The sequence below is a fragment of the Bubalus kerabau genome, chromosome 20 (assembly GCF_029407905.1).
Source record: "Bubalus kerabau isolate K-KA32 ecotype Philippines breed swamp buffalo chromosome 20, PCC_UOA_SB_1v2, whole genome shotgun sequence".
Taxonomy (NCBI): Eukaryota; Metazoa; Chordata; class Mammalia; order Artiodactyla; family Bovidae; genus Bubalus; species Bubalus kerabau.
The window spans coordinates 47,175,592-47,202,133 of NC_073643.1; the positions used below are offsets into that span (position 1 = coordinate 47,175,592).

At 44.8% G+C, this 26,542-nt stretch overlaps 1 protein-coding gene and 1 non-coding gene across 2 annotated transcripts in view; both read left to right on the top strand.

The window, feature by feature from the left end:
- ERC2 (ELKS/RAB6-interacting/CAST family member 2) overlaps positions 1–26,542 on the top strand; it is a 997,915-nt gene that overhangs the window by 900,692 nt on the left and 70,681 nt on the right. The gene's annotated exons all lie outside the window — the stretch shown is intronic.
- TRNAC-ACA (transfer RNA cysteine (anticodon ACA)) lies at positions 18,628–18,699 on the top strand. Its single transcript has one exon. It is a non-coding gene; the product is annotated as a tRNA-Cys (tRNA).

Genomic DNA, 26,542 nt, shown 5'->3' on the forward strand with positions numbered 1-26,542 from the left:
AGCCTGGGTGAATACAAAATGACAGGACGTGGTTACACGTCAGGGAAGTCTGCGTGGCTTTTTAAAAAACCAATGAATTAGTAAGGATGGTCATTTGGAGTTGTGAGGTTTCACTTAAAACCATTACTGAATTCCCAGAAGCTTTTCATTGTCAGGTGTTTTTCTGAATCAAAAGATGAGAAATAAAATTACTTAGGAGGGGTAAGCAAACTATTTTTATCTTTAGAAGGAGTCCCTGTGAAAAGTGTGCTGCTCCTGACTTGCATGATAACTCTTAAGTTTGGTTGTGCCCTTCTTCAAGCAGCTCCTGACCCAAGGGAAAATTCTGAATGCCTGATGGCTCTCACCAGCGGCTGCAGTGTGGGGATGGATCTGGCAAGCAGATGTTTATGGTGGAAACTTTCCATTCTAGAATAGTTCCTTCTGAAGCTGGAGGTGGGTTAGGTCAGAGAAGAATGTGCCAGACAATGTGCCCCTTTGTTAATCAATGCTGTCATCTTGGCTGCCCCTTGAGCAGCCTCATCTTCCTGAAATCTTCAGTAAGAAGGCCATTCAACAAATACATCTAGCATTGGCAAGGATTTTTCTAGCCTAGCTCTAACAACAGGGAATGGATTTAATCAAATTTAAGGAAACCTTAAGACTCATTCTATAACAGTATTACCTCTCTGGAAGAGCTCTAGAAGGCAGATTATCAAACACCAGTTTCTTGAGCAAAACTTGAAAACAACTGATGCCAAAGTAATCAAATTGACTGTGCCAGGATCTGATTCTTAGGGACATTTACCAGGTTCACTGGGACACATATTGTATTCAGTCCTTTGATGGATTAATCTAATGAGTCTTCATAGCAACCTATGAAGTAACCACTAATATTATGACCATTTCATAGACAGGGAAACTGAGGCTGAGACCGACCAGGTAACTTGCCTAAGGTCATCTAGTAGTGATCCCTCCTACTTTCACCATTGAACTGATAATATGGCCACATTGCTGATTTTAGGTCACAAACTATTATTTCATCCCTTCCTTATTTCTTTATTTGGAAAATGCAATTCTTACATAGATATACATACACTTATCATAAGAAATGATCATTTGAGTCAATTTTAATAGATTTGACAAAGGGTGGTATCTATATAATAGTAACAGAAACACTGAGTTTGGTGAAAAAGATATTTCCAAGCTGTCTTCTCTGTCCTCATTTGCAGCCTCCACCATGATAGGTGGTATCTCTCTGTCGCACATGCAGATATGATAACAGGTCACTCTTTCTTACTACAACTGTCACACAGATAGCCTGATGTAATGGGATCTGTCCTAGGGGACAGCGCTGTACCTCTCTGAGGGGCTAGAGCACTTCAGGCTGCCAAGTCAGGCTGACATCAGCACATGTTCATTGAGTGCCTACCATGGAAAGGTTCCATTCTAGGAGCAATGCATTCCGTTGTACTTGGGGTTGCAGGCTGTGGAGAGAGATAGTAGACCAATAAACAAACAGATAAGGTGATTTCAGAAACCAGTTAAATGCATGAAGAAAATACAGTAGAGCAATGTATAATAATAGTGACTGAGCTTGGACGTACCTACTCTACCTAAAGTGATCAGAAAGTATCTCTGAGGAGAAGACACGAAGAAAAGGCTTAGAAAATGAGAACTGCTTTCTAGGCAAAGAATTGGGTGGAATAGCCTTGGCGTATAAAGTTCTACAGTTTCATTCTTCTTCTTTTTTTCTAAGATTTATTTCCTTATTTTTGGTTGTGCTGGGTCTTCGTTGGGGCGCTCAGGCTTCTCATTGCAGTAGTTTCTCTTGTTGCAGAACACAGGCTGTAGGCGTGTTGGCTTCAGTAGTTGCAGAGGGGTGGCTTGGTAATTGTGGCTCACGGGCTCTAGAGCACTCGCTCAGCAGTTGCAGCACGCAGGCTTACTTGCTTCTCACCACGTGGGAACTTCCCGGACCAGGGGTCGAACCCATGACCCCTGCGTTGGCAGGCGGATTCTCAACCACTAGACCACCAGGGAAGCCCAATTTCATTATCCTTTCAACAGAGAAGTTGAGACGTCAGCCATGTGATATCACTTCTTGGGATTTGTTGATTTTTTTTTTTAAAGGTCAAGCACATGTTTAATTTTTAGTAAACATTCCATGTGTACTTGAAGAGCATGTGTATTCTCTCTTTAAGGGACTATTCTTTGTTTTTTTAGATGCAGCTTATAAATTATATAACTAAAGCCTTCTATAGCTCTATTAATGTTTTAGCTGTTTCAACTTCACAGCTGCTGAGAGGTGAACATTCACACACTTGTGGTGATTATGATTTGCTCATTTATCTTAGTAATTCTATCCATTTCTGTTTTATTTATGTCCAGCTCCTGGTGGGTTATTCTTGTTATTAATTATTTTCTCCCTTGCCAAGCAGGAGACATGGGTTTGATCCCTGGGTTGGGAAGATTCCCTGGAGAAGGAAATGGCAATCCACTCCAGTATGCCAGGGAAATCTCATGGACTGAAGAGCCTGGCAGGCTGCAGTCCATGGGGTCGCAAAGAAATAGATGCGACTTAGCAAGTGAACATGAGCATTATCCCTACTAGTACTTTTACCTGTAAATATTATTTTCTCTAATAATATTGCTGTAACAACATCCTTCTGGTTAATGTACGTGTTTGTTTCTTCCATTATTTCATTTTCAGCCTTTGGGTGTTACTGGTTTATTTTTTATAAGCAACATAAAACTAGATTTTTTTTTAAATTGAGTGTCTCTGTCTTTTGATGGTTGAATTTAAGCTATTTATTATAAGTAATCTATTTGCACTTAACTTTGGCTTCTTATTTTGCATGCTCCATGGGTGCTTTTTTCTTCCTTTTCTTTAGTACTTTGTTTGAATTGACTGTGCTTCCTTTATTTCTTTTTTATTTTCCCCTCTACTGATTTGGAAGTTACATACTCTATTTCTCTTCTCATAGTGGTTTGGATAGTATCTAAAGCAGAATTTGGCAAACACTCAGAGGCCTTTAATGCATTGCCTTCAGTAGATTTAACAGCTTTCTCTAGTATCCTGACTCCCAAGTGGTTGGATCTTTTAAGGGGTGAGGTGTAAATATAAGTACAGAGCATTGTCGCTGTGATAGTTATATCTTGGAGTACAGACTTCCAACTTGCCTTTGCCAAGACCTGTGCCCTGTTGCCTGAGGGGTCTGGTAATTGACAAACTGTAAAATGATCATGGGTTATGGGTAACATAGCAGCTTCTAAGCAGGAGTCACTTGGTTTCTTCTGGTGCCCTTCTCCTTGTCTGCATTTGAGCTCTTGTAAGTGATGATAAACATTAAATAGCTCCTGTAAAGCTGTTGAATTGTCAGTTTTTAAAATGCATAAAACACTGACATTTTCATTAGATCCTGGCCCTGAGGAATGTCCGGCTTTCATCATAATGGATTTGTTTACTTCTGCAGAGAGTCTTAATGTGCTGCCTATGGGAGAGATCTTACTGTCACCTGCTCTTAAATGGGAAAGATTTTGTTCAGCCAAAGATTTTTGGAAAAGGATTTGCAAGAGGGCTTTTTCATCTCCTCCTGTCTTCCTTGCTTCCATTTCCCAAAAGAGTAAGGGACGGGAATAAAGTCTTTGAAGAATTTTAGCATCGGACAGGAAAATTTTCAACGTAAAATAACCCTGTGAAGTCCATTAGGAGACAAAATGTTGGGATGATACTATTAAACCACTATTTAGTTTCAGTGTATCCTGTTAAAGATAAGCAAGTCATATCTATGTCTTTTTGACCTCAATCTTTTGGTCTACATTTAAACAGATATCTTGATTTTGGATTAATAAACTCTTTTGTGTATATTCTTAGAGAAAACATTTTAAACTGCTGGGTCCTTCTAAGCAAATAAGGAGAGAGGACTTTTATCTTCTGATCGTTACATTAGATTTTTAGCAGAAGATGCCAAACTCTTCATGAACAAATGTAGAGTCATCCTAGTTTAACAAGCTGGGAAATGTGTGTGCTGAAAGACAGTCTTGTCTTAATATGACCAGGACTAGGAATGTTAACTTTTCTGGAATCAACGTGTTTGCAATTTATGGAGAGATGTCTTACTTATTTTATACAGAACTTTCTCTTCTGTATTAGCTTGTTGAGTGTGTGTCATTGGCAAGTGTGTGCTTTCACATTTCAAGAGAGGCACCCTGCCATAGGGAAGGAAAGTCTCTCAGGCAACTGGCACTTGACTTCTGCTTCTAGGACATACTCACCGTGTAATCATAGGTGAGTTCATGAACCTTTCTGAGTTTGCTTTTATTATCTATAACATTGAAATAATACACTGACTTTTTAGAGCGGATATGAACATTAAGTGTGATGATAGAGAGGAAATGCTCAGCACAAGGCCTGGTAGGTACTAGGGGGTTATCTAGTGAAACTTGATGATGGTGATGCTAATGCCAGTGGTTGTGGTAGAGACGATGGTAGTAAATGTGCTGTGATGGTGCTGAGGATGCTGCTGTCCGTGGCAGTAATGGTGATGAAGGTGATATTGGTGGTAGTGATAACCAGATGTTAGGAGTTCTTTAAAGTCTGAGAAAGGATATCATATAATCAAAAATCATTAGAAAAGATAGAATTGTCTATCACTACCTGACCTAGAGTCCTCCTGTTTCTAATTGGACACTGTAAGTCACTAGGAGGGTATTCCTTAATAAAATTCTATTATAGATATCAAGCCATAAAAGCCTAGTTCATTGGTGTCATTGTGGTTTTCAGTCCTGGATTTGTCTTAAAAAAAAGCTAGAAGTGGTACTCTGAGTCATTTGATTTTGTCAGTATCCATTTCCTTCCTAAAACGTGCTCATTTCTCAGCTTCTGTGACTCGGAGCATTTTGGAGTTCTTCTGTCTCCTTGAGCGCTTTCCATCATCTGTCTGCCGCCTTTCCTTTCTGTGGTCATTTGGGCCCATGAGTGTGGAACTCAGAGAAGACAATGCAGGAGGGAAAAAGGGCCATCAGCAAGGTTGGGAAAGAATCTGAGTATAGTATCACAGAAGTGGAAAAGAGGGGCCATTCCTCCAGGTAGATGAGGAAAGATAGTGTTTCTCATTATAAGGTAAACGAGGTGGGTAAAGAAGGCTGAGCAAGACCATTATTGTTGGCACTGAAAGTTCAGTGTCAGCATCTGACACAAAATCACTGGGATGGTGAAAGAAAAAGAACTGCGGAATGCCGAGATGAGGAAATGGAGGCCACAGACGTTGGAGAGGGAGAGGAGGTTGGAGGGTGGAAAGACATTTTTTAGATAGGAGAGAATCAGACCAGTTTGTAGACCAAGAGGAGAGAGCCAGAGAAAGCTGAGTAGGAAGATACAAAAGCAGGAGGATTCAGATATTTGGTCCTGGAGGAAATAGAGGTAGAAGGATGAATTCACCTGTCACGTAGCCACTGAGCAGTCAGAGAATATCACCAGGCAAAGGAAAGTCTTATCTGTGAAGCTCATGTTGAATCACCTTGACTTTCTCCTAATAGAAAGTGAGATCTCTGATGAGAGTGAGAGAAGTTTGTAGTCATGAGAAAGTCTGACAAGAACCACTGTCTGAAGTGGGAGAGGAAGATAGTCAGTGATCAAAAGACTTACCAAGGAGCATTAGGCTCCTTGAGGGGTAGGCAGTGTGTGTTTCTGGATCTTCCCATACTACAATCATCCTTGTTTCTCTCCGTGGGGTATGCTGTGCACCATAAGCACCCTGCAGTCCTATGGATGGCCCTCCCACTCCCCCACAGTGGGCTTCCTTTCCATCTCTCCACGCTCAGCGTTGCTGTTAGATGGCTGTTATATAGAAATGAACCAGTGGACTGCATTGCACCAAGGTGAGGAACAAGGTATGATGTCTTGTTATATCCAAGCATTAGTGTGGCAGGTAGTCAAATGGAAGGCAGGTAGTCAGATGGAAGGTGCACAGGATTAGGAGTCAAGGGCATGGAGTGTGGTCCCAGGTCTAGTTGATTAGCCTGTTGTTAGGTCCTCCTGTAGCACAGGGTGTCATGCCCTGCTTACTTGCCATTCCGATACCAGCATGTTACCAAGTACCTAGCATACAGCAGGTGCTCATAGAATATATTGGACTAGGTTAATGCGAGAAGATGAGAGATCTTCAAACACCTCTTCCTTTGCAAATGTGAGGCACTGTTATTCTGATGTGCATTTTAACAAGCATAATATCAACCCAAAGAATGACTCTCTAATAGTAGAATCTCAGTTACCACTGGTGAGCGGGTGAAAGGAAATACTTTCATCAGAACTGGGTGGGAGCTTTCCAGATTTGCTCACATTTAACTATGTAGATGTCTACATCTATTGATTTGGCTTATTGATAAATTAGTTCCTATCTTTTCAGTGATCTGACCAAAGGTGGTTTAGTCCTTTTTCATTCTTGCTATTAAGCATACATAATGTATGCTGCTGCTGCTGCTGCTAAATCGCTTCAGTCTTATCCGACTCTGTGCGATCCCATAGACAGCAGCCCACTAGGCTCCTCCATCCCTGGGATTCTCCAGCCAAGAATACTGAGGGGGTTGCCATTTCTGGCTTCCCTGGTGGCTCAGAGGTTAAAGCGTCTGACTTCAATGCGGGAGACCCAGGTTTGATCCCCGGGTTGGGAAGATCCCCTGGAGAAGGAAATGGTAACCCACTCCAGTATTCTTGCCTGGAGAATCCCATGGACGGAGAAGCCTGGTAGGCTACAGTCCACGGGGTCGCAAAGAGTAGGACACAACTGAGCGACTTCACTTTCACTTTACTTTTTCTCCATATAATGTATATGTGTGTGTATATATATGTGTGCATGTGTGTTCAGTTGTGTCTGACTCTTTGCGACCCCATGGACTGCCCATCAGGCTCTTCTGTCCATGGGGTTCTCCAATCAAGAGTTCTGGAGTGGGTTGCCGTTTCCATATGCACTTTGTCATTATAGACAAGAAGCAGAGGACCCAGAAAGGCAAAGAAAGATGGAAATGGGTTCCAAATAAAGAAGCAGATCCCCCTTCTCACTCTTTCTGTCCCTCCCCCAACCCCTCCTAAAATAGATCTTTCTCTACCTTTTCCCATGACTCCACCAGCATGGAGAAATAGATTGTCAGCCAAATCCCAAAAGAATAAAAGAAAAATATCTCTTCAGAAGGAGAGGGCAGAGGGGAGAGATAGGAGCATCAATAAAGGCTGAAAGGATTGGCCTTCAGAGTGTGGAATCCAAGAGGGTGTTTATTTTCAAAACAAAAGCTTACAGATCAGGTGTTTTTTAACAGATGAGGAAAATGGATTGAGCAAAAGCTTGTGCCTGGGCTTAGAGACATGCCCACAGTGGCCCAAGCCACTGAGTCAGCAGGAACAGCTTTTGTTCTCCTGGCTCTGATGGCAGCCTTTGAGTAAGCAGGGCTCATCAGCAGGCTACCCATAAGCTCCAGGAAGCCTGTGTCTGGCCTGGCCACCCTTCCCATTTTGCTGGGTCACTTAGAATCCTGACTTCCTGCCTTGCCCACATGTTGAAACAGCCCAAGGAAGCCTCACCAGCCATTCGTTGGCAGACAGCCTGGCATGATTGGAGAGCTGTCCCTCACAAAACTCGCTTTTGGCTGGCATTTTTTTGGGCACTGCTCTTTTTCACAAAGGTTTCTTCCAAGAAAGCCTTGAGATAGGGAAGTCAAATTTTCTTTAGAAGCTATGTGTCAGGGCATTAAACAGACATAACTGGATTGAAAATCTGCCTCAGCCCTTTATATGCTGTGACTGTATGCAGCCAGGTTACTTGTCTGAGCCACAGTTTCCTCCTTAATAAATGGGGTACATCATCCAACCTACCTCAGAGGGCATGACGAGGATAAAAGAGATGAGGTACTTGACAGAGGGTCTGGCAAAAAGAAGGAAGGCAGTGAACCTGGCGGGGGAGCCCTTCAGGACCCACTCAAAACTTGCCCTCGTTTATCCTTGTTGTGGATGTTTGGTTTGGGCCTCAGTCAGCTGCTCCTTCCATCAGAACCACACATGCTTATGTTTTGAGTTCTCATTCTCTTTGTAAATAGCTCCTGGCCTGCATGAGTAACAGCATGTTCCAGGCCCCTGTCTGCATCTGGAAAACAAAGGGTGCCAGCTGGGTTTCGATTCCTGTGAACCTGCTCGGAGGTTCAGACCTGAGAACTCTCCACTGGGCTTTCTGCACAGAGACCTCCCCTCCCTGTTACAGTGCTGGGTCTCCTGGAGATGGAACTGTGAGGTCGTACAGTGCACAGTGTAACCCTAAGTAAGAGAAGAGAGGGAAACAAAAATGAAGAGAGACTTCTCAGCATCTCCTACCTGCTCAGTTAAACAGAGCATGTGCTTTTAAAATCTTGTTTGAAAAAAAAAAAAAGCTAAAATCACAAGTGAGAATCAGCTACAATTCTACACCTTAAAATTACACAGAGATAAAATGGGAAGTCAGTGTCTTGCACCCCCTTATTTTGGCCACCTCAGTTGACAGTTTGGTGTTTGTCTTTCCCATTTTTCCCCCTGAGTTTTTACCACATATCCCTATTTGCATGTGTGCATACATATATATGTAATTTCTACAGAATTGTGGCCTGCAGTTTGCATTTCTGGATTATTGTGGTTCACTTGGTACCGTGTCAAGTTCACTCCTTCAGATCTGTGTATATAGATTTACCTCCTAAGTTTAATGCAGCATATTGTTCCAGACCACAGAAAACATACTTGTTCACTTATACCCTTTGGATGGGTAATAGACCATTTCCGGTGTTTTGTTTTGTTTCTTTGACAGCACCAAGAAGGCTGCACCGAACACACCTTTCTGTTTGGCTCTATCTTCTGGTGCTTTTATTTCTGTGGAGTCAACTCCTAAAAGTATGACTTCTCAGTCAGAGGATGTGCTCCCTTTATGTTTTTTCATTTTGATTTTATTTTTACTTGTGGGATTATTACTTCACGATACTGTGATCTCTCTTTACATTTTAATAAAGACTTCCAAATTGGTCTCCACAATGTTTGAAAGCACCATAAGGTGCATAAGGATGGGAGGGTGCCCATTTCCCCATAATCTTAATAGCTTTGGACAGTATCTGTCCAGTTTTTTACCCCATTTTTTTGTATGCACACATGCAAATAGGGATCTGTGGTATAAACTCAGGAGGAAAAAAATGGGAAGGACAACACCAAAGTGTCAGATGGCATCTAGGGGTGTGATCCAACTGCCAAAAGAAGGGGGTGCAAGACACTGCCTTCCTGCTTTATCTCTGTATAACTTTAAGGGGGAGAATTTTGTAGTTGATGAGTGGAAAATCATCTCACTGTTTTAATTTTTATCTCCCTTACATTTAACTTATTTTCATTTGTCCTTTGGCCAGTTTTATCCTAAGAATTACCCATTTGTATCTGTGGCCCATTTTTTGAGTGAAATTGTGTCTTTTTAAAAAATAGTATCCTATTTTTATAATTAGTCACACTCAAAACCTGATAAAGTGATTTAAAAAAAAAAAAAAAGTCCTAGGAAAATGCATGACTTCCCAAAGCTGTTGGGAGGACAAGGATTTCACGGACCGGAGATGGGCAAACAATCCTTCAGCAAGTCATGCAGCTCACGGCATTTTCTCTCACATGTATCATTGCTCCCATATGCTCTTCAGTGCAGTCCTGGGAGGTGGGCTGAGCTCCGGATGACCTCCTGGTTGTCAGACCTTCAACTTGCCCGTGACTGATGAGGCTTGCCTCTTGGGCTTGACCTGAGGATTCTGAATCCTCTGCCTACCCATCTCCTGCTGGGACTGCTGCCTGACAACCTTCTGTTGCCCTCCCCACTCCTCTCCTCCCAAATCCCTCAACCAGGAGTTCTATACGCTTCTTGGAGTCCTGGGAACTCATTTACAACTTGTCAAGAATTCACTGCCATTTGAAAAACTCCTCATAGATCTCTTGAGTGATGGCAATTTCCCCCTTTACTAATAAAATAGCAGTTGCTGTTTACTGAGCACATGCCATCTGCAAGGCCAGTGCTTATGGCTGGACAAGTTGTCCATGGCACAACTCCAGGGGGCACCATTCATTGCATAGTCATTGTAGATTTGTAGGATTATTTCTGCCAGATGGCCATCAAGTATCTTAAAGAAGGAGGCCTTTTTATTATTAGTAGTATTCAGAAAGAAGCACTGTAATTGAGAGTAGCAGAGTTAACCATGTCCCAGACACTGTGCTGCGTGCTCTGAATGCATCATTTTATTAATCATTTCAGTAGGTTGTTGAGGTTGGTGGTATTACTTCCCTCTATAAAGCTGAGGAGACTGAGTCACAGAGAGGTTAAGTTGCATGCTCAAGTCAAATGGCTATTAATAATAAGTGAATTCAGACTCAGGTCTAGCTGCCCCCAAAGCCTTTGCCCTGTTTCTCCTCTATATGGGGCTCTGGTTATCTCAAGTCCTCCACAATACCCCAAACCATGGCTGTGGTACAAGCCCTGGGTTCATTTGGCCTGTCCACCACTATGGAAGGGCGTGTGGCCAGTGAGCAGTACACCTGCAGCCAGGGTGAACTTGAAACTACCCAAGGGACCTTCATGATCCCGCAGCACCTTTCTGTGAACAACGAAAGCCTTAGAGCACAGTGCCTGCCCCACAGTGAGCTCATTAGGAGATCAGCATCCCTGGTTCCCACTTGGGAAGGAGGAGCCACTTTTCTGATGTACACTTCTCCCAAGTCAGAAGTTCCTGGTCTCTGTCCCAGAGTCAGTTTTCTTTGACCACACTCAGAGTGTGGGTAACATTAATGCAGAGGTGCTAAGAGTGAGAGCCAGCGTTTCCCATCTTCTGACTCTGGTGCTGATGGATGGGGACCGGGTGAAAGGGTTTTTCTGGAATTGATTCATCAGGCCAAGGGGATTTCCCTCTCGCTCTCTGCTTTCACTTCTGAGGTTCATGTGTCTTTTTAACATTCCGTCAGCTTACTGGGGCCTAAGTTGAAAGTTGTCTTTAAGATCCATTTTTCCTGATTCAATTGCTGAGACTTTATGATGTTGTTCCTTTGCTTGGAAAAATGCTCCAAATGGTTTGTGTGACTGATGCACTCCACGGCACCCTGATTGATGGTGGGGAGGCTCTGACTGGAGGACTGTTCCTGGAAGGAGGGGCTGGGGTCTGTAAGCACTGTTACAGCTGGGCGCGGGGAACTGAGATGCTTGCTCTTGATGCCACCCAGCTCGGAGCCTTCCGTGGTCCTTCGGGGAAAACCATTAAGGAAACAACCTTGACATTTGCAACACCCTTAAATTGGGAGTGAGGAGTTAGGAGCACTGGGTTCAGATTAGGGATGCACAGCAGTTTTTCAGTCACTTGGGTAACTTTCTTGTCGCTGTGGCTTCAAATCATGGGCCTGGTCAATGAAAAAGGGTTTTTTTTGCAGTTTTGAAGGCAGTGATACTTAACTTTTTAAGAGCTCTGGAGCCAGACACAGCTGGTTGCTCTGACCAGCCCACTACTCACTGTTAGCTTGGCCATGTGTCAGTGACTTGTCCAGGCTTCTGATTGCTGTCTGTGAAAGGTGATTGATAAAATCTATTTTACAAGGTCATTGTTAGGATTACACAGGATGATTAGTGGGATAATATGTTTGAATAGCTTAGTCCAAGGCCTGGCACATAGAAACCACTGAATAATATTATCGCCAGCCCAGCAGACAAGGTAAATAGTACTTTACAGCAAAAGTGGATTGCCCTGACTCTGCTGGTATGGATTTTTATAACCGCTGTGGACTGCAACTCAGCAACATCCAGTCAAGTTTGAGTTAGACAGTCAGTAAAGATTTGACATAGGAATTAGACCCCTAGGGAAATACTTGAATCAGTGTACATGAAGACATGTGTAACTAACATCACTGAAACTTTCTAATAACAAAAAATTGGATGCAATACAAATATTTAGCAATAGAAGTTTGGGGGTATTTATGCAGTAGGCTACATCACAGCATTGAAATGCTCCCGAGCCAACTATATTAAAATAGGTAAATTGCAAAAACATCATTTTAAATGAAGGAAGCCAATTTAATAGTGATAAATGCATATGAAAACAGTTGCTTAAAAATTTTAAACTTGAAGATATGTACATTTGTTAATGAATGAATACATACAGCACAACAGTATTAAATATATAGCAAACATGCATGGAAATAATACTCACCAACTTCAGTTTAGTGTTTACTTTGGAAATAGGGAAGGGAAGAAAATCTAGGATGGGGGACTTAAATTATATCTGTACTTTTTGTTCCTCAAAAAAAAAAAGATTTCAAAAGAATATGGCAAAATGTTAAGATTTATTTATTCCACCAAATGGTGGGTATATAAGTGCTTAAAACATTATTTTCAATTGTATTCAGCATATTTGAAATATTTCATAATATAATTTTTAATAAATAAAATTAAATTGCCTGCAGAAGAAAGGCATAAAAGGATAAAAATAGTACTTTCCAAGAGTTAGTATCATTTTTTTCTATGGTACAAGGCTGGAAAGTTAAGAAATTTTGAGTTATGTCACAAATGTGGGAAAGGTTAGAGCAGTAAGAGATTTAAAAATAATTAAAAATTTGGCTAAAAAATATACAGTCTTGTTTTTTTAAGGACAAGTAGAAACTATAGTTTTTTTTTAATGCACTTTTCCTTAAGTTGATTATGGCTAAATGGGTCCCCAGCTAGGGCTCCAACTCCGACTATGTTTCTGTGTCTCTGTAAATGCTGAATGGAGAAATCTCCCAGTAAGATGCTTTTAGTAATAACCATTTTTTTGCTGTGATGGCTAAATGTGGTGCTGTAAAGTTACACTTCCTTCATAAACTCTTTCCCTAGAGTAACACAGGATCTATGAATAGCATATCTCTAAGCATCATGACCAGAATCCACATTTGTGCTGGCCAAGGAAGGTTTGGAATTAACATTGAAAATGGAAAAAGAAAAAAAAAAAAGACCCCCAATCAAGGGCTACTCCACATGTCTTCCCAGGTCCTCTTGCATTCAAATGCCAGCGTCCTCCTCTTCCATCTGAAGAGGGCTTGTGGGGGTCTGTTTTCCCCTCCATGAGCAGGTTGTTCTCTTTTGGAGTATGAACCCATCCACCCAACCCACTCTCTTTTGGGAAATACCAGCCTCCTGCTTGACTTCATCCTGGTCCTTCCCCTACCTCCCATAATTACTCTTCCTCCTCTGGCCTGGGGTCCCCTTGGTCGTGCCAGTTCTCTGGACAGCAGCCTGCAGCCAGGGCTTCTGTGTGACCAAGGACACAGCCCAGGGCTCCCGGACTCGCTTCCTGAAAGCCGTGCTCACAAACACTGCCCTTTCCAAAACTCCTGCTAGCCTCCTCCCACATCTTCAGGCTGAGAGGAAAAAGGTTTTCTTTTTCTTGTTTTCAGTCTGGTTTTTGATTTTCGTTCTGCGGTTCTGCTCTGCCTCGCTTAGCTTATCGGCATCAAAGCTGAAACCAGCTGTGTTTGTTTGTGGGTCTTTCATTTCCATGAAACCTGCGGACTGTGCTAGGTTACTCTGTGTTCTTAATAATCAAGAAGGTGATTCACATGGCCACAAAGGAAGGACTGGGGTCAAAAAAACCTCAAACCCACAGACGTCCCTCAGTAGCCCTGCCCTTGACCTGGATGACTGGGAGTAACAATTAAACATGCTGATACAGTCTGGAGTTTTATTATCTTCCAGACTGAAATCCCCCAGAGAGCTCTCTCTGACAAGAGAATGCAAGAAGAAATCTTGCTTATTATTTTTCAGCAGTACTCTGTGACAAAGATCATATTTTTATTTTCTAAGATCATATTTTTAACAGCCTAGAACCACAGCAGTTGCAGAGAGGAAGGGGGAATGTAGGGAATTTTCTTCATATCTTAATAACTGGGCTCTTTGTTGGATTATTATGGGCTTGGTAGCCACCTGAAGTCACAATTATCAAGCTGCTGCTTGAAGGAACTTCTTAGCTGAGTGGAGCCCCAGCTTAGCTGTTTAGATGGCTACTTGGTGCTCAAGGACAGTTATTGGTGCAAAACCCCTGAGCCCTGACACAGGAGAAATGAGAAACAGGAAGAAGGCCCCTTTTAGAAATTTAGTCTTGAGGCTGTTACCCTATCCTGCTAAGTGCTGCCCAATTGACAGCACAGTCAGCTATGAAGACCATTATGGGGGCTGTTTATCTTAGAACAAGCTAGAAAATCCGGACTGAATAGATGGTACCACTTGAGTTTTACGGTAAACAGAGGAACTCAAAGAACCAAATCTCAGGGACCACAGAGGCAGCAGAAGCCAGCTCGGAAGAGCCCAGTTCCTGCCTGAGCTCCTCCCCACCAAATGGACTGACACACATCAGGCTCCTGAAACAGCAAAGACAAGACCGTATTTGGATTTGTAACTCCCCGGACATTTGCAGGCAAGTCTGGTTCTCGTTGTCCATTGACTCCGCGATAAAATCAGAGCCTCTGCTCAGCTTGAGACAAGCCATTCGTTTGGACACCTCCCTCTTTGGACAGAAATGCCCAAGTGCTACATGTGTGATTCCAATTTGCTGGTGGGGCTCCCCTGTCAATCTTCCCAACTCAGTGAGGAACCACTGCTCTCTGTCTTACGTTATCCTTCCCACACACATCCTTCTGTCCCCACCCCACTTTAGGGGTCTCGTGAAAAAGGCAGCCTTAGCAGGAAGATGTGAACCACGGCTGCTTCCACTCACCAGAGCAGGATGGCACTGCTGTGAAGAGGAACTGTAAATAGCCCATGCAAAGGACAAGCCAAGTGAGAGAATCTGGGGCCTCTACGGAGCCCACCCTATGCCTTGGGGTCTCAGCATTATATGGAGTGAGTGAAAGGGTAAGAGAATGTGTGGTTTTAAAACCTTATGTAACTGCGGGGAATTGAGTCTTTGCTGTGAGTCTCAGCAAGACAGGTACTGAGCCCAGGACACCTGGCATGAATGAACAGTAACAGGAGGTATGTTTAGTGCACATTAATAGAAAGCAGCCGTAACTCTGAGGACTTTATGCCATTGATTCATTAAGTCCTCATCAAAGCTCCAGGATGTGGATGCTATTCTTGATCCCATTTTGCAGATGGGGAAGCTGAGTGTGTAAGAGATTAAGTACCTCATCCCAGGTGATGTACAACTAGGAAGTAGCAGGCTCAATCTTCAAATCCGGGTCTTCTGGCTCCAGAGTGAGCTTGTAACCAGTAGGCTACCTGTAGGGTCTCTGAGGATACAGTAGAGTAGTACACTACTGCTACTACTACTAATAAGAGGAATAACAATAGATGTCTTCTGAGCACTTTTTCTGTGGCAAACACTATTAAAGAAGCACTTGGCCTTCATTATCTCCTTTGATCCTTGCAATCACTCTGAGATATTGCTTATTGTTCTTTTATATGTAAGGAAACTAAGACTTGGGAGGTTGAGTGACTTATTCAGAGTCATATAGGCAATATGGGTAGGAATCAAAATATTAGCCCAGGATGTCTTTAAGAGTTTGGGCTGTGAACTCCTGTGCCTGTGTTGGGGTGTAGTTGGACTTGCTGGAAAGACTCTTCTAGACCCTCTGCTGCTCCTTGAAGGTCACAATGACAGGAGCAACTTAGAGAACCCCTGGATACCTAGGAGAGCTGGGACTTTCCCACCACACACTTGGCTGGTCCATCACCTGTGCTGAATAGGTTCCCCAGCTTCCACTAGCCCATAGTGTCTGACACCACTGTTGATCTGAGCATAGCTCCTGACATAGAATTGTACTTTGTATGTTACTAGGGAAGCTGATATTGCCCAGCACATCCTTGCCTTCTTTCCTGGATGAATGGAATGAGCACTTTTGCATTGGAAACTAGCCAATAGCTAACAGATTCCTGACTTCACATGTATTTTTTCTAGATTCTTATTTGCTAATGCAAAGGGACTAAGGACATCTTTTGAAGAGTAAGAACGTGATGGTTTGCTCTGACTCTGGAGACTCTGGCTAATGTTGAGTAAACCACCCAAGTCTTCTCTCTTTGACTTAACTGTACGAATGGCTGTCTCATTACATCTGGTCTACAGAGCATATCAACAACTGTGAAAATAATATAATAACACTAGACGGTAAAGACTCTGCCTGCAATGTGGGAGAACTGGGTTCAATCCCTGGGTTGGGAAGATCCCCTGGAGAAGGGCATGGCAACCCACTCCAGTATTCTTGCCTGGAAAATCCCCATGGACAGAGGAGCCTGGCAGGCTACCGTCCATGAGGTAGCAAAGGATTGGACACAACTGAGCGACTAAGCCCAGCACAGCACAATAATTAGTATTTACTAAGTGCAGTCTTTGTGTTAAGCAGTCGATATTTTTGCAGTAAACCTTTTTTAGTCTCATTTTGCCAAACAAGAAAACTGAAGCCCGCAAAGTAATTTGGCAAATGTTGAGTCATCATTCAAACTCAGGGTTTTGCCTTTGAAGTTCCACACTCTTAATTATCATGAGTTGATCAGGTGCAAGAAACTGAGGCTCGGAGACATTAGATGGCTTGCCAAGGGCCCTCAGAGGGTTTGTTGTTTTTGTTGTTGTTTAGTCGCTAAGTTGTGGCCGACTCTATGCAACCCCATGGACTGTAGCCTGCCAGGCTCTCCTCTGTCCATGGGATTTCCTAGGCAAGAATATTGGAGTGGGTTGCCATTTCCTTCTCTAGGGGATCTTCCTGACCTTGGGTTAGAACCCGCATCTCCTTCTCATCAAGTGGTTTCTTTACCACTGAGCTACCAGGGAAGCCCAGCTGGTTTGTGATAAAGTCTAAATTTGAACTCAGACTACCTATGTCGTCCTGTCAATTTTAACAAAGACTCTCAAGATCAGGCTCAACATTGCTAGCGCAGTGGGAAGGCTGCTTCAGGCAGGGGAAGGCTCAGTGTGAAGCTCTAAAGAGGTCTATGAAGTGGGATGTGAGACAGAGGCAGAAGGTAGTTTTGTTGTTCAGTTGCTTGGTCATGTCTCTTTACAACCCAAGGACTGCAGCACTCTGGCTTCCCTGTCCTTTACCGTCTCCCAGAACTTGCTCAAACTCATGTCCACTGACTTATTCGAAGAGGTAATCAATCCACTGTGCAAAAATTCAGTCCTTGAGGTAGGACAAAAAGTTTTTAAAAAGAAGATTCTCTCTGAAAAGATTGATAGCCAACTTCTGGGTATAACTACAGAATCCATGAGAACAGGAAAGTTAGGTCATAATAGACTACTTCATGGATCCTGGCCACTGGTGGGGAGTAGAGCAGGGTTGGTATCCAGAAAAACATACCTCTCTGCTAAGAGTAATTGATCAGTTCACCTGTCCGTCCATTCATCTAGACGTACCTGTTGGATACCTGCCAGATCCAGGGTCCTGTGGCAAGGGAGCAGGCCCCTCTTCCTGTCCTCGCAGGGCTTCCATTCTAACAGAGGAAGCTTCTGTGAAGCTAGAACTCTCCGTCATCTTTGAGATAAGGCAGGAAACATTTAGTATACTAAAGGTGTTCATAGCCTAGTCTATCCACCAGGAGTTGCCTCCTGTAAGAGATATCATTCTACTGAGACCTGAATGCTCTGTGAGAGGTAGCTATGTGAAAAGTAGGGGAGAGGGTTCTAAACAGAAGGAATAGTATGAGTGAATGAGAGCCTGGGTCTAATTGGAGGACTTGACAGTGCTCAGACCAGTTAGATTTTAGGAAGTCAGTGGTTCTTTGTTTTGGAGGAGGTCATGAAAATTTCTGAGAGGCTGTGGACCCTTTTCCCAAGAAAAAGCACAAAGCTCCTACAAGACTTATATATCATTTTAAGAGGTTCACAGGTACCTTCTGAAGCCTACCCCTGAAGTGGGGTTGAAAGGACCACTGGTCAGGAAGCCTGCTGTCTTCACTGTCACCTGACTCCCACTTAAAAACTGCTCTGGCCATACTTTCCTGCACATGTAGAGACTTCTTACACACCTCAAGTTCCTACCTCTGGGTCAGTTCCCTGGGTTAATCAGCCATCAGTGTAATTACCGTTTTAAAGAAGTTATAGTCTATAAACTCACCTTGATGGATGACCCTGGACATCTCACCTTTCCTCCCCATGGCAGGACTAAATAATATTATTGCAGGTCTATTTTTAAACATGCTATTTTCTTCCTCACTAAATTTCCTTTTTAAAGGAAGTGGCAGACCCAGGAGACCCAGGGCTTAAGCATATGAAAAGGAAAAGATTGGCAGTACTGTTGTTATTCCTTTGAGGGTGGATAGAAGTCACCACTCGCTACGCACTGCCTTAGTGAGAGGAACACATCCTTACTATCAGTATCGACAGGTCCCAACAGAGTGTGTCTTGCTCACCCCACTCCCATCACTCTCCACCACCAGCCTCCTGGAGACTCCTTAAACAACCTAGTGCCTACTGCCCCTGGGTGCTTTATACCTTCTGTTCACTCTGCCTGTAATTCACTCCTCCCCCCGAAAAAAGCCACAGGGTTCCCTCCCTCACCTCATTCAAACCCTTGTTCAAACGTCACCTACTCCATGAGGCCTCACCCTATTTAAAAATAAACCCCACCCCCTTCCCTGATTTGTGTCCCACTTATCACTGTCTAGGACTTCCCTGCTGGCTCAGACGGTAAAGCGTCTGCCTACAATGCAGGAGACCCGGGTTCAATCCCTGGGTCGGGAATAGCTCCTGGAGAAGGAAATGGCAACCTACTCCAGTATTCTTGCCTGGAAAATCCCATGGACGGGGGAGCCTGGTAGGCTATGGTCCATGGGGTCTCAAAGAGTCGGACACTACTGAGTGACTTCACTTCACTTCATGGGAGTAGAAACACTCTGAGGATCCCTGATCCCAGACAGTGATTTCCAGAGGAAATGAACTCAGCTTCTCTTGGTTTCTATTCTCAGTCTTTTTCTTTCCGATTTCCCTGTCATTGAAAAGCCATGGCTGTTTTGCTAACTGAAATAAGTTTCTTGCCCTCGGGTTTCTCAGCCAAGAGCCTCTAGCTCCCTCTCCAAATGGAACCATGTAAAGCTCACGTTTCCAAGAGAAAAGATGTCCTTGGTGTTGCTATCACATGGCATTTACATTCACTTTTGACAATGATGGCCGAAACTCTGCTTGCTCTTTGGTCTTTTTGCCTCATCCCAAATGTGCAGTCATCCCCAAACTATTCTTTCATCTTTGGAGTTCTCCTCCTGTGTGCCTGAGGCTGTGGGCTCTATTGTTTGAAACTCTGACCACTGCTGTGGAGATATTATATTAAGCACTGCAGCTTAGCATGGAATGTGGAGACACTTGAAGCAGGATTTAAAAGACATTCTGATTTCCTAGAAATGTAACAGAATATTGTCTTGGAGCAGAGAACGAGGCAGGAAGGAGCCGCCTTTTCCAGCTCCAAGCCTGCCGCTCCTCAACGCAGAGGAGGTTAAATCACGAGCCGAACACAGAGCATGTGAAAGGTTGAGGATGTGTTCTGTTTAGGAGACCCTGTAAACGGACTTGTTTTGCTGGGTGGAGGAATGAATCATTTCAGCCGTGCACACCAGCTGCGGCCCGTGGAAGTAAACCGAGGGCTTTCCCACAGCATGCGCTGTATATTTCATTGTTAGAGCTTTGCGTTTTGACAGGTAGTTCTTATCCTTCTGGAAAGAGAGGTCTGAAGCCAGCAGCTGGAGGAAGACCTGGCAGGGCCTGCTGTCTAAATTGAGAGCAAGCATGTGCAGCAAAACCTCATTATAACATGACCTGTTATTACGTGGATTTTGATATCCCAGGGGGCAAATACGTCTCCCAGCATAGAACAACTCCATACAGCACATGCCTGTTGGAACTTGCCTAGCCCAGATCACAACCTTGTCCGAGAATCCAGTGTTACAGAGGGGTTTGGGCCATTTTTTAAAAATTGGCAAACACACCAAACACAGATCATGAATTATGTATGCTACATGTATGGTGTGTGGCAAGTGCTTCTCCCATAAAAAGTGGAATCCTTTCTCACCTTCTCTTGAATCTGGTCTGGTCTTAAGACTTTCTTTGGTCACCAAAATGTGGTGGAAATGACAGTCTACCAATTTGGAGTCTAAACCTTGAGTCCTTGTGAACTCCTGTCTCTTTGTCTTTCACGTGCCCGTGAACACACATACAGTTCTTCTCATCACCTTGAAAGAAGCCCACTGATACATAAGAGGCCATGTACAGGAGACCCCAGTCCTAACCAACACCATCCTAGACCAGATCACAGCCAGTCAACCCCCAAACGTGTGAGAGTACCCTGCCCAGATCAGCAGAGCCTCTTGATTGATCCCTGTAGACACACGAGTGAGCCCAGCCAAGACCCAGTAAAGCATCCATTTGACCTGTAGACTCATGAATAACAATCAGTCATTGCTATTTTAAGCCACTGAGTTTCGAGGTGGTTTGTTATACAGCAGTGGCTAACTAATAGAGGAATATTGGCAGTACATGTGAGACTAGATACATCAGGGAGAGTAAGCAGTTCAGACAAGGACAAGTGCTGTGAAGGAAATAAGACAGGGGCACATGATGGAGAGAGACTTGCACAGGCTACCTTATATCAGAAGCTGAATGAAGGCCTTTCTGAGGAGGAGACAGGTAAGCCAAGATCTGAGTGATCAGAGGGTGCTGACTGTGGGAAGGGTTGAGGCAGGAGTTTTCCCGGATCAAAGAGAAGCATGTGTAAAGGTCCCAAGACAGGATTGGGGGCATAGCAAAATAGAAGGGGAATAGTGGGAGAAGAGGTCTGGGAGAACTGTGGAGCCGTGGAGGCAGCGAGGAGTCTGGGTTTTGGTACCCGTGCTAGGAGAAGCCATGGGAGACACTGACCCAGGGGGGTGGCGTTGTATTTTTTCGCTCTCTGACTATCATGTGGTGGCTGCAGGAGAGCAGCCGATAGACCGCCGCAGAGGTCAGGTGAGGGGTGATGGTGACCCAGACGAGGGTGGCCCTCGGTGAGCACATATCTGAGCCGCCACAGCACGCCCCGTCCTTCCTTGTTCAGACTTCCTGTTGGCCCAGCAGTGCTGCCACCAGCTGCTGGTGGGCTCGCAGAGGAGGACACGCAGGTCTCCTTTGTCTCTCCACCTTCAGTGCCACGCACACAGTAGGGCCTTAGTAAAGACTTGCCTTAGGAAAGTTCCTCTCTGAATTTTTGATCCTTAACTGGTGCAGTGAAATCATATCCAGTCTATTCCCTTTCCTTTCACCCAGGTGGCTTGGGAGGGGTGCTCTCCTCTTTCACAGGACTGTGGAGGCCCTGAGAACCGCTCCAGGCTGTGGTCTTTTGTTATTACAAAGCATCTCTTAATGGCCTGTGGCCACCGCCCAGTGAGTTCCTCTCCAAAGCCTGGAGTGCGTGCCTGGGCCCTGTTTGGGGTTCAGCCTGACTCATCAGGTGACCATGTGGAAGTCTTTAGGCTTTTTGGTGCCTCTTTCTTCTGCTATAAAACCTCTCTGGTTCACACTTCCCCCCAACTCATGTTGAAGGCCCTAGACTGCTAGAATCCAGTGTTTATGGAGCACCCGGAGTGATAGAGGCAACCACTGGGAGCCGATGCTGCCTTTGGGATCTTGCCCTGATGAGCTAAGTTTCCCTAAGCGTCTTGGGAATCACAAATAAAGGAACTTTATGAGGATATAACCTTATTATTTTTACCCTGTCTCTCACTGCCCTTTTATTAGAATTATTTGGGACTGGACTTCTCCTTTCAACTGGCATAAATTTTCTTTGACTCAGCTCGGCTTTTTTTTTTTTCCCTAGAAAGGGTGGGTGGAATTTAGAATTAAAAAGTAGCAATGCAGCGGGAATGCAGACTTGTCTTAAATTTCACAGCAGTTCATGAACTTCAGGAAATCTGAACACACAGCATGCAATTAAGAGCAGGAGGAGATTTTTTTTTTTTTAAATCAGTTGTGAAAGAGAAGGTGGCCGGGTAGAGACAGGCTGCTCGCAGGCCTCTGGGGCCTGGAAATCAGCTCCAGGGACAGGGCGGACAATAGCCCATAGGGAAGCCAGGAGCCTCGGCCCGCCTTTTGATCTGTTATTGCCTAACCTGTCCAGGACCAAGTGTGGCAAGTCCGTCCTCTGAACAGAGACACCAGAGCTGTGGCCCAAGGACTTAAAACAAAGTTCAGGAAAGGCCATGAGGGGGACACCCCCCACCTCCAAGATTGTCCTCTGAGGCTCTCATAACGCTGTGTGACTAGCGTTTGTCACCGTGTTGGAGGGACAGTTTTCCAACGTGGCGCTGTGGGTCAGAGCTGAGGGCTGAGAACCAGGAGGGGACCATCTGCCAAGGCCCTGGAGACCAAGAGGGCTCTTCGCCAGTGGAAAGGCCCTCAGGGTTGTAGGCTTACCTGGAGTCTGGTTCTCTGCCTGTTGTTTTGGCACAGAGTTGGAGAGGGCATGCCCAGCACCTACTTCTGCTCTGGAGGTGGAGAGAAGCTACAGAGTGATGACACAGAAGATGCCTGGGGGCTAGCGCCTGAGACCAGCCGACCAGGTTCAGGTCCTGCTGCATCTTTGTCCTTGGGCGCAACCCTGTACCTCTCTGAGTCTCAGTTTACTCATCTATAGAATTTCATGTTTGTGTGGTATGTGTGTATGTGTGTATTCCTTAAAGGGTTTTGAGTATACTAATTTTTGAGGAATAAGAGTGAATTCCCTCAAATCTAAAATGCCCCCTTTCACTTATTAACAACTTTTTGGTGAGGAGGAGAAACACTACGTCAAGTGCACTCATTTGGGACATTAAATATCCTAATATACCATGGGAGTTCCTGGTGCACAATAGGAACTTCATGAATATTTTTATTTTGAAGTAAGAACTATAGAGGTGAAGAATACGGGCCTTTAGATTCCCATAGACCTGGGTGGGAATTCCAGCTTAACCGGTAACTAGCTATGTGACATTAAGCAGGTCCTATTGCAGATTTTCTGCATCTCCACTTGTTCTGTCAAATGGGCACAGTGAAAGTACCTATGTGATCACTTATGGGTAGAAATCAGTGCAATCAGATATGTCTTGGGTGCAGCCCAGGGCTTAGCATACAGCTCCTGTAGCTTTTGGCTAGTCTCACTATTCTGATTTTCCTCTGAAGCAGATTCTTTTCAACCAGAAGGCCTTGGAAGGTAGAATTTAGCCTGCTAACATCCTAATGGTGCCCATGCTCCTGCTCCTTGCACTGAGCCTCTAGTGGGGCTAGAGAAGCTGCAGAGCCGAAGCAGCCTGGGGGACTCCTAGCCAGCCGGTGGGCGAGACCACAGGGGCCAGGAATCAGCCAGGCAGCCTGTTCGGCAAATTCAGAAGAATAGTAATTGACTAGAGAGTCCAAAGAATCTTTATATCAGCTCTGCTGAGTGGTTTTCTTTCCATCATCCCCCTTTCTGCAGATAACTGAGAGGTAACATGATTTTCAAGAGGTTATGTAGGCTAGTCAGATTGAGACAGCAGAGATTTGAACCCTAGCAGCCTGACGACAGAAGCGTAATGTGTCCACTGTACTCCGTCAGTTGGAAGAACCCTGTGTTGGCCAGACCAGGAGAAGGATAGGGAAATAGACCTTCTGTGAGCCAGTAGCTCAAGAGAGGGACCCAAAGCGCAATCATAGCCGTGGAGCCACCATCGTCTCATACGAGGGATAGCTGTGAAGACCTTGAATCCCTGAATGGCTCTGTGAGATTTCTTGTCCTCACTGCACACATTCAGAGTGCTGAGCCCATGTAAGCTCAGGGAGGCGCAGTGATTCACTCCAGGTCACACAGAAGATGACAAACCCAAGGCCACAGGACTCTTCCTTGGCACCCCTGTCATGGGGCGTCTTCCTCTTCTCAGACATATCTAGTGTCAGAGAGCTCATCATCACTCATGGGGCGGTCTAGTCTCTGCATCCTTTTATTTAGGTTCATGCATCGGCCAGATGACTTCAGAGATAAAAGTTTGTTTTACTGCAGCATTTCCTCAAGGGGCTTTGGCAAAGAAAGGTCCTATCAAAGATTTCATCAGGGATTTGACAGAGAAACAGTAACTACCAATTGGTAGATGAAACGGTGGAATTTGAGAGCCAAGTGGGCCTAGGTTCAGATCCAAGCCCTTTGGCTGTACAGCTATGCAACTTGGGGTGAGTCACTTTACCTCTGTGAACCACAATTTCCTCATTGGTCAAACAGGATTAACAGAACTTAGTTCTGTATATAGGGATTAAAAATATCACATGCAAAGTCTTGGGCACTCTTTTTAGGACTCAGCTCAAAGTGGCTGCTAATAATAATAACAGTAACAATGATACGGTGATGCTGGTGGTGACTACTGTCAACCTAGCCCGACTGTATTTGATTTTGTACAAAATGCAGGGACAAGCGAGTGTGTGCTCTCACTTCCAACATGCCCCTCCCGTTTGTTTACAGCTCTTGGGTGAGGAGGAGAAACATTGCTTCAAGTGCACTCATCAAATGTAAAGTCTGTTCTCATTTCAGAAAAGCTTAAGCTTGGAAAATAAGGCTTTTAAGATCATAGAAATTCATGGTTCTGCCTCCCTCCAAAAAAGTCTATAGACAGAATCTTTCCTTTCTAGGCTGCTGGCCTACGGCAGGCTTCATGGGTGCCTGGACTGTGTGTGTGTGGGATGCAGACAAGGCAGGGCCGCGTGGGCTCAGGAGGGTCCAGGTGGTTGGCTGGAAAAGCAGAGGATGAGGGACACATGGACCTTGGCTGTGCAGGTGAGTAATGACGGTGATGAGGACCACCCAAGGGCAGCCTGGTGGGCCATCCAGCTAGCCCGGTGTCCCCATCAGCAGCCTGGCTCCCACCAGCCGTGACCCGGCCTCTTAGTGCTGAATTTCTGCTCACCACCAGACGACCGCTGTGGTCCCCACCATCCTGACTGCCCTCACAACTGTTGTTCTTCACATCATCATTCCAGGTGTAGGAGGCGTGCAGAGAATAGAGTAAATCATAAAGTTCAATGATCATATTAATGACTGGTGTTTATCAAGTACTTGCTATCACCCAGCCTCATGCAGAATGCATCGTCTCAGGCAGTTCTCACATAACCCTCTGGAGCAGTGACTACTGTCACTGCCCATTTTACAGATGAGAGAATTGAGGCACAGAGAAAGCGAAATATGTCCTAGTGAATAGCAGAGATCAGAATTGGGCTGTCCAACATTAAAGCCTATCCCTGTCCCCTTCCTCTGTGGGGCATATCCTGTGTTTCCATAACACTCCAGAAATATTTGCCTTGACAAAGGAATACTGGCAAGGAAGAATGTGGTAGAGGTAGAGAATGCTCAGAAAGAGCTTGACGTTTGGGGATCAAGCTTTCCTGGGGACTGTCTCTTTCCTATTTTGTATCTCAGAGAAGTTAAGCTATTTGTTCCAGGTCACAGGCTATGAAGGGGCTTCAAACACCTCTCAGTTTCCTCTGCAACCAGAGAAAGATCTGTGATGCTTGGAAATGTCGCTTGTTGAGTCAGAATAATAGAGCATAAAAAGCCCCCTAGTGGCATTGTCTGGGGTAGCTGCTTCAAAGTAAAGGAGGGGAAACTGAGGTCTGTAGAGGCCCCCCCGCCCCAGGTAAGGCTTAGAATTTGCTGTTTGAAGGATGTCATGTGGGGTAGTAGAAAGACTCTGAAGCTAGATTTTGAGAGTTTAAGCTGCCCTTGCCAACTTGGTGACCTTGGGCAAGTCTTTTATCCAAACTGCACATTCCTATCTGAAAATGGGGATGGTGATGCCTCTTGGCAGGGTTATTGCTGAGTCTCGGCTATCACACGTACAAAGTGCTCAGAATGGTGCCAGCATGTAGAAACTGCGCAATATCATTTTGTAGAAGATTACAAATATCCCCCAGGGGTCAAAAAAAAAAAAGTCGTTGTTATTTAAGTATGGACTTGCTTCAGTCCTTTCTTTCTGATGCCCACACAGCTGTTTATGGGAAATGATTGGGGACAGTTGTTAGGGAAGCGATTTCCAGGGGTGGTGTCCCCTTCAGCAATAGCAGTCTCACTTTCAGACCCCCGTACCCCTTGTGGTGGTGAGTGTTTCTTTGGCTGGAGATCCAGCAGCCTAGGAGCACATGAGTGGATGACAAAGCCTGCCCGGCCCACTCATCTCCATCCTGGGCTATTCCTGAAGTGCTGCCAGGACAGACCCGTACAAGGCAAGGTTCCCCAGCTGCCGTCTTTGTTCTCATTGCTGACTGGAATGTCTCACAGTGACAGGCGGCCAGGAAAAGCCCCTGTAGTGTCCCAGCGCCATCTCCTTTCAGCAACACAGTCAGGCTTGCCTTCTTGGGCCACACAAGCCCTGCCAAGGGTGGAGGAACAGCACTCCCCAGGCTGAGAGGTACCACCTGGATTTGGGCTGAGGCGGGTTGTCCTGGAGTTGACATTATCTTATAAGGAACGAAGGAACCCAAAGAAGCAATGGGCAGGGAAACTGGAAGAGTCACACATGTAGCTGGTTATTGAGCAGCTGCTCTGTGCCCAGTGTTTCTAAGTAAGCTT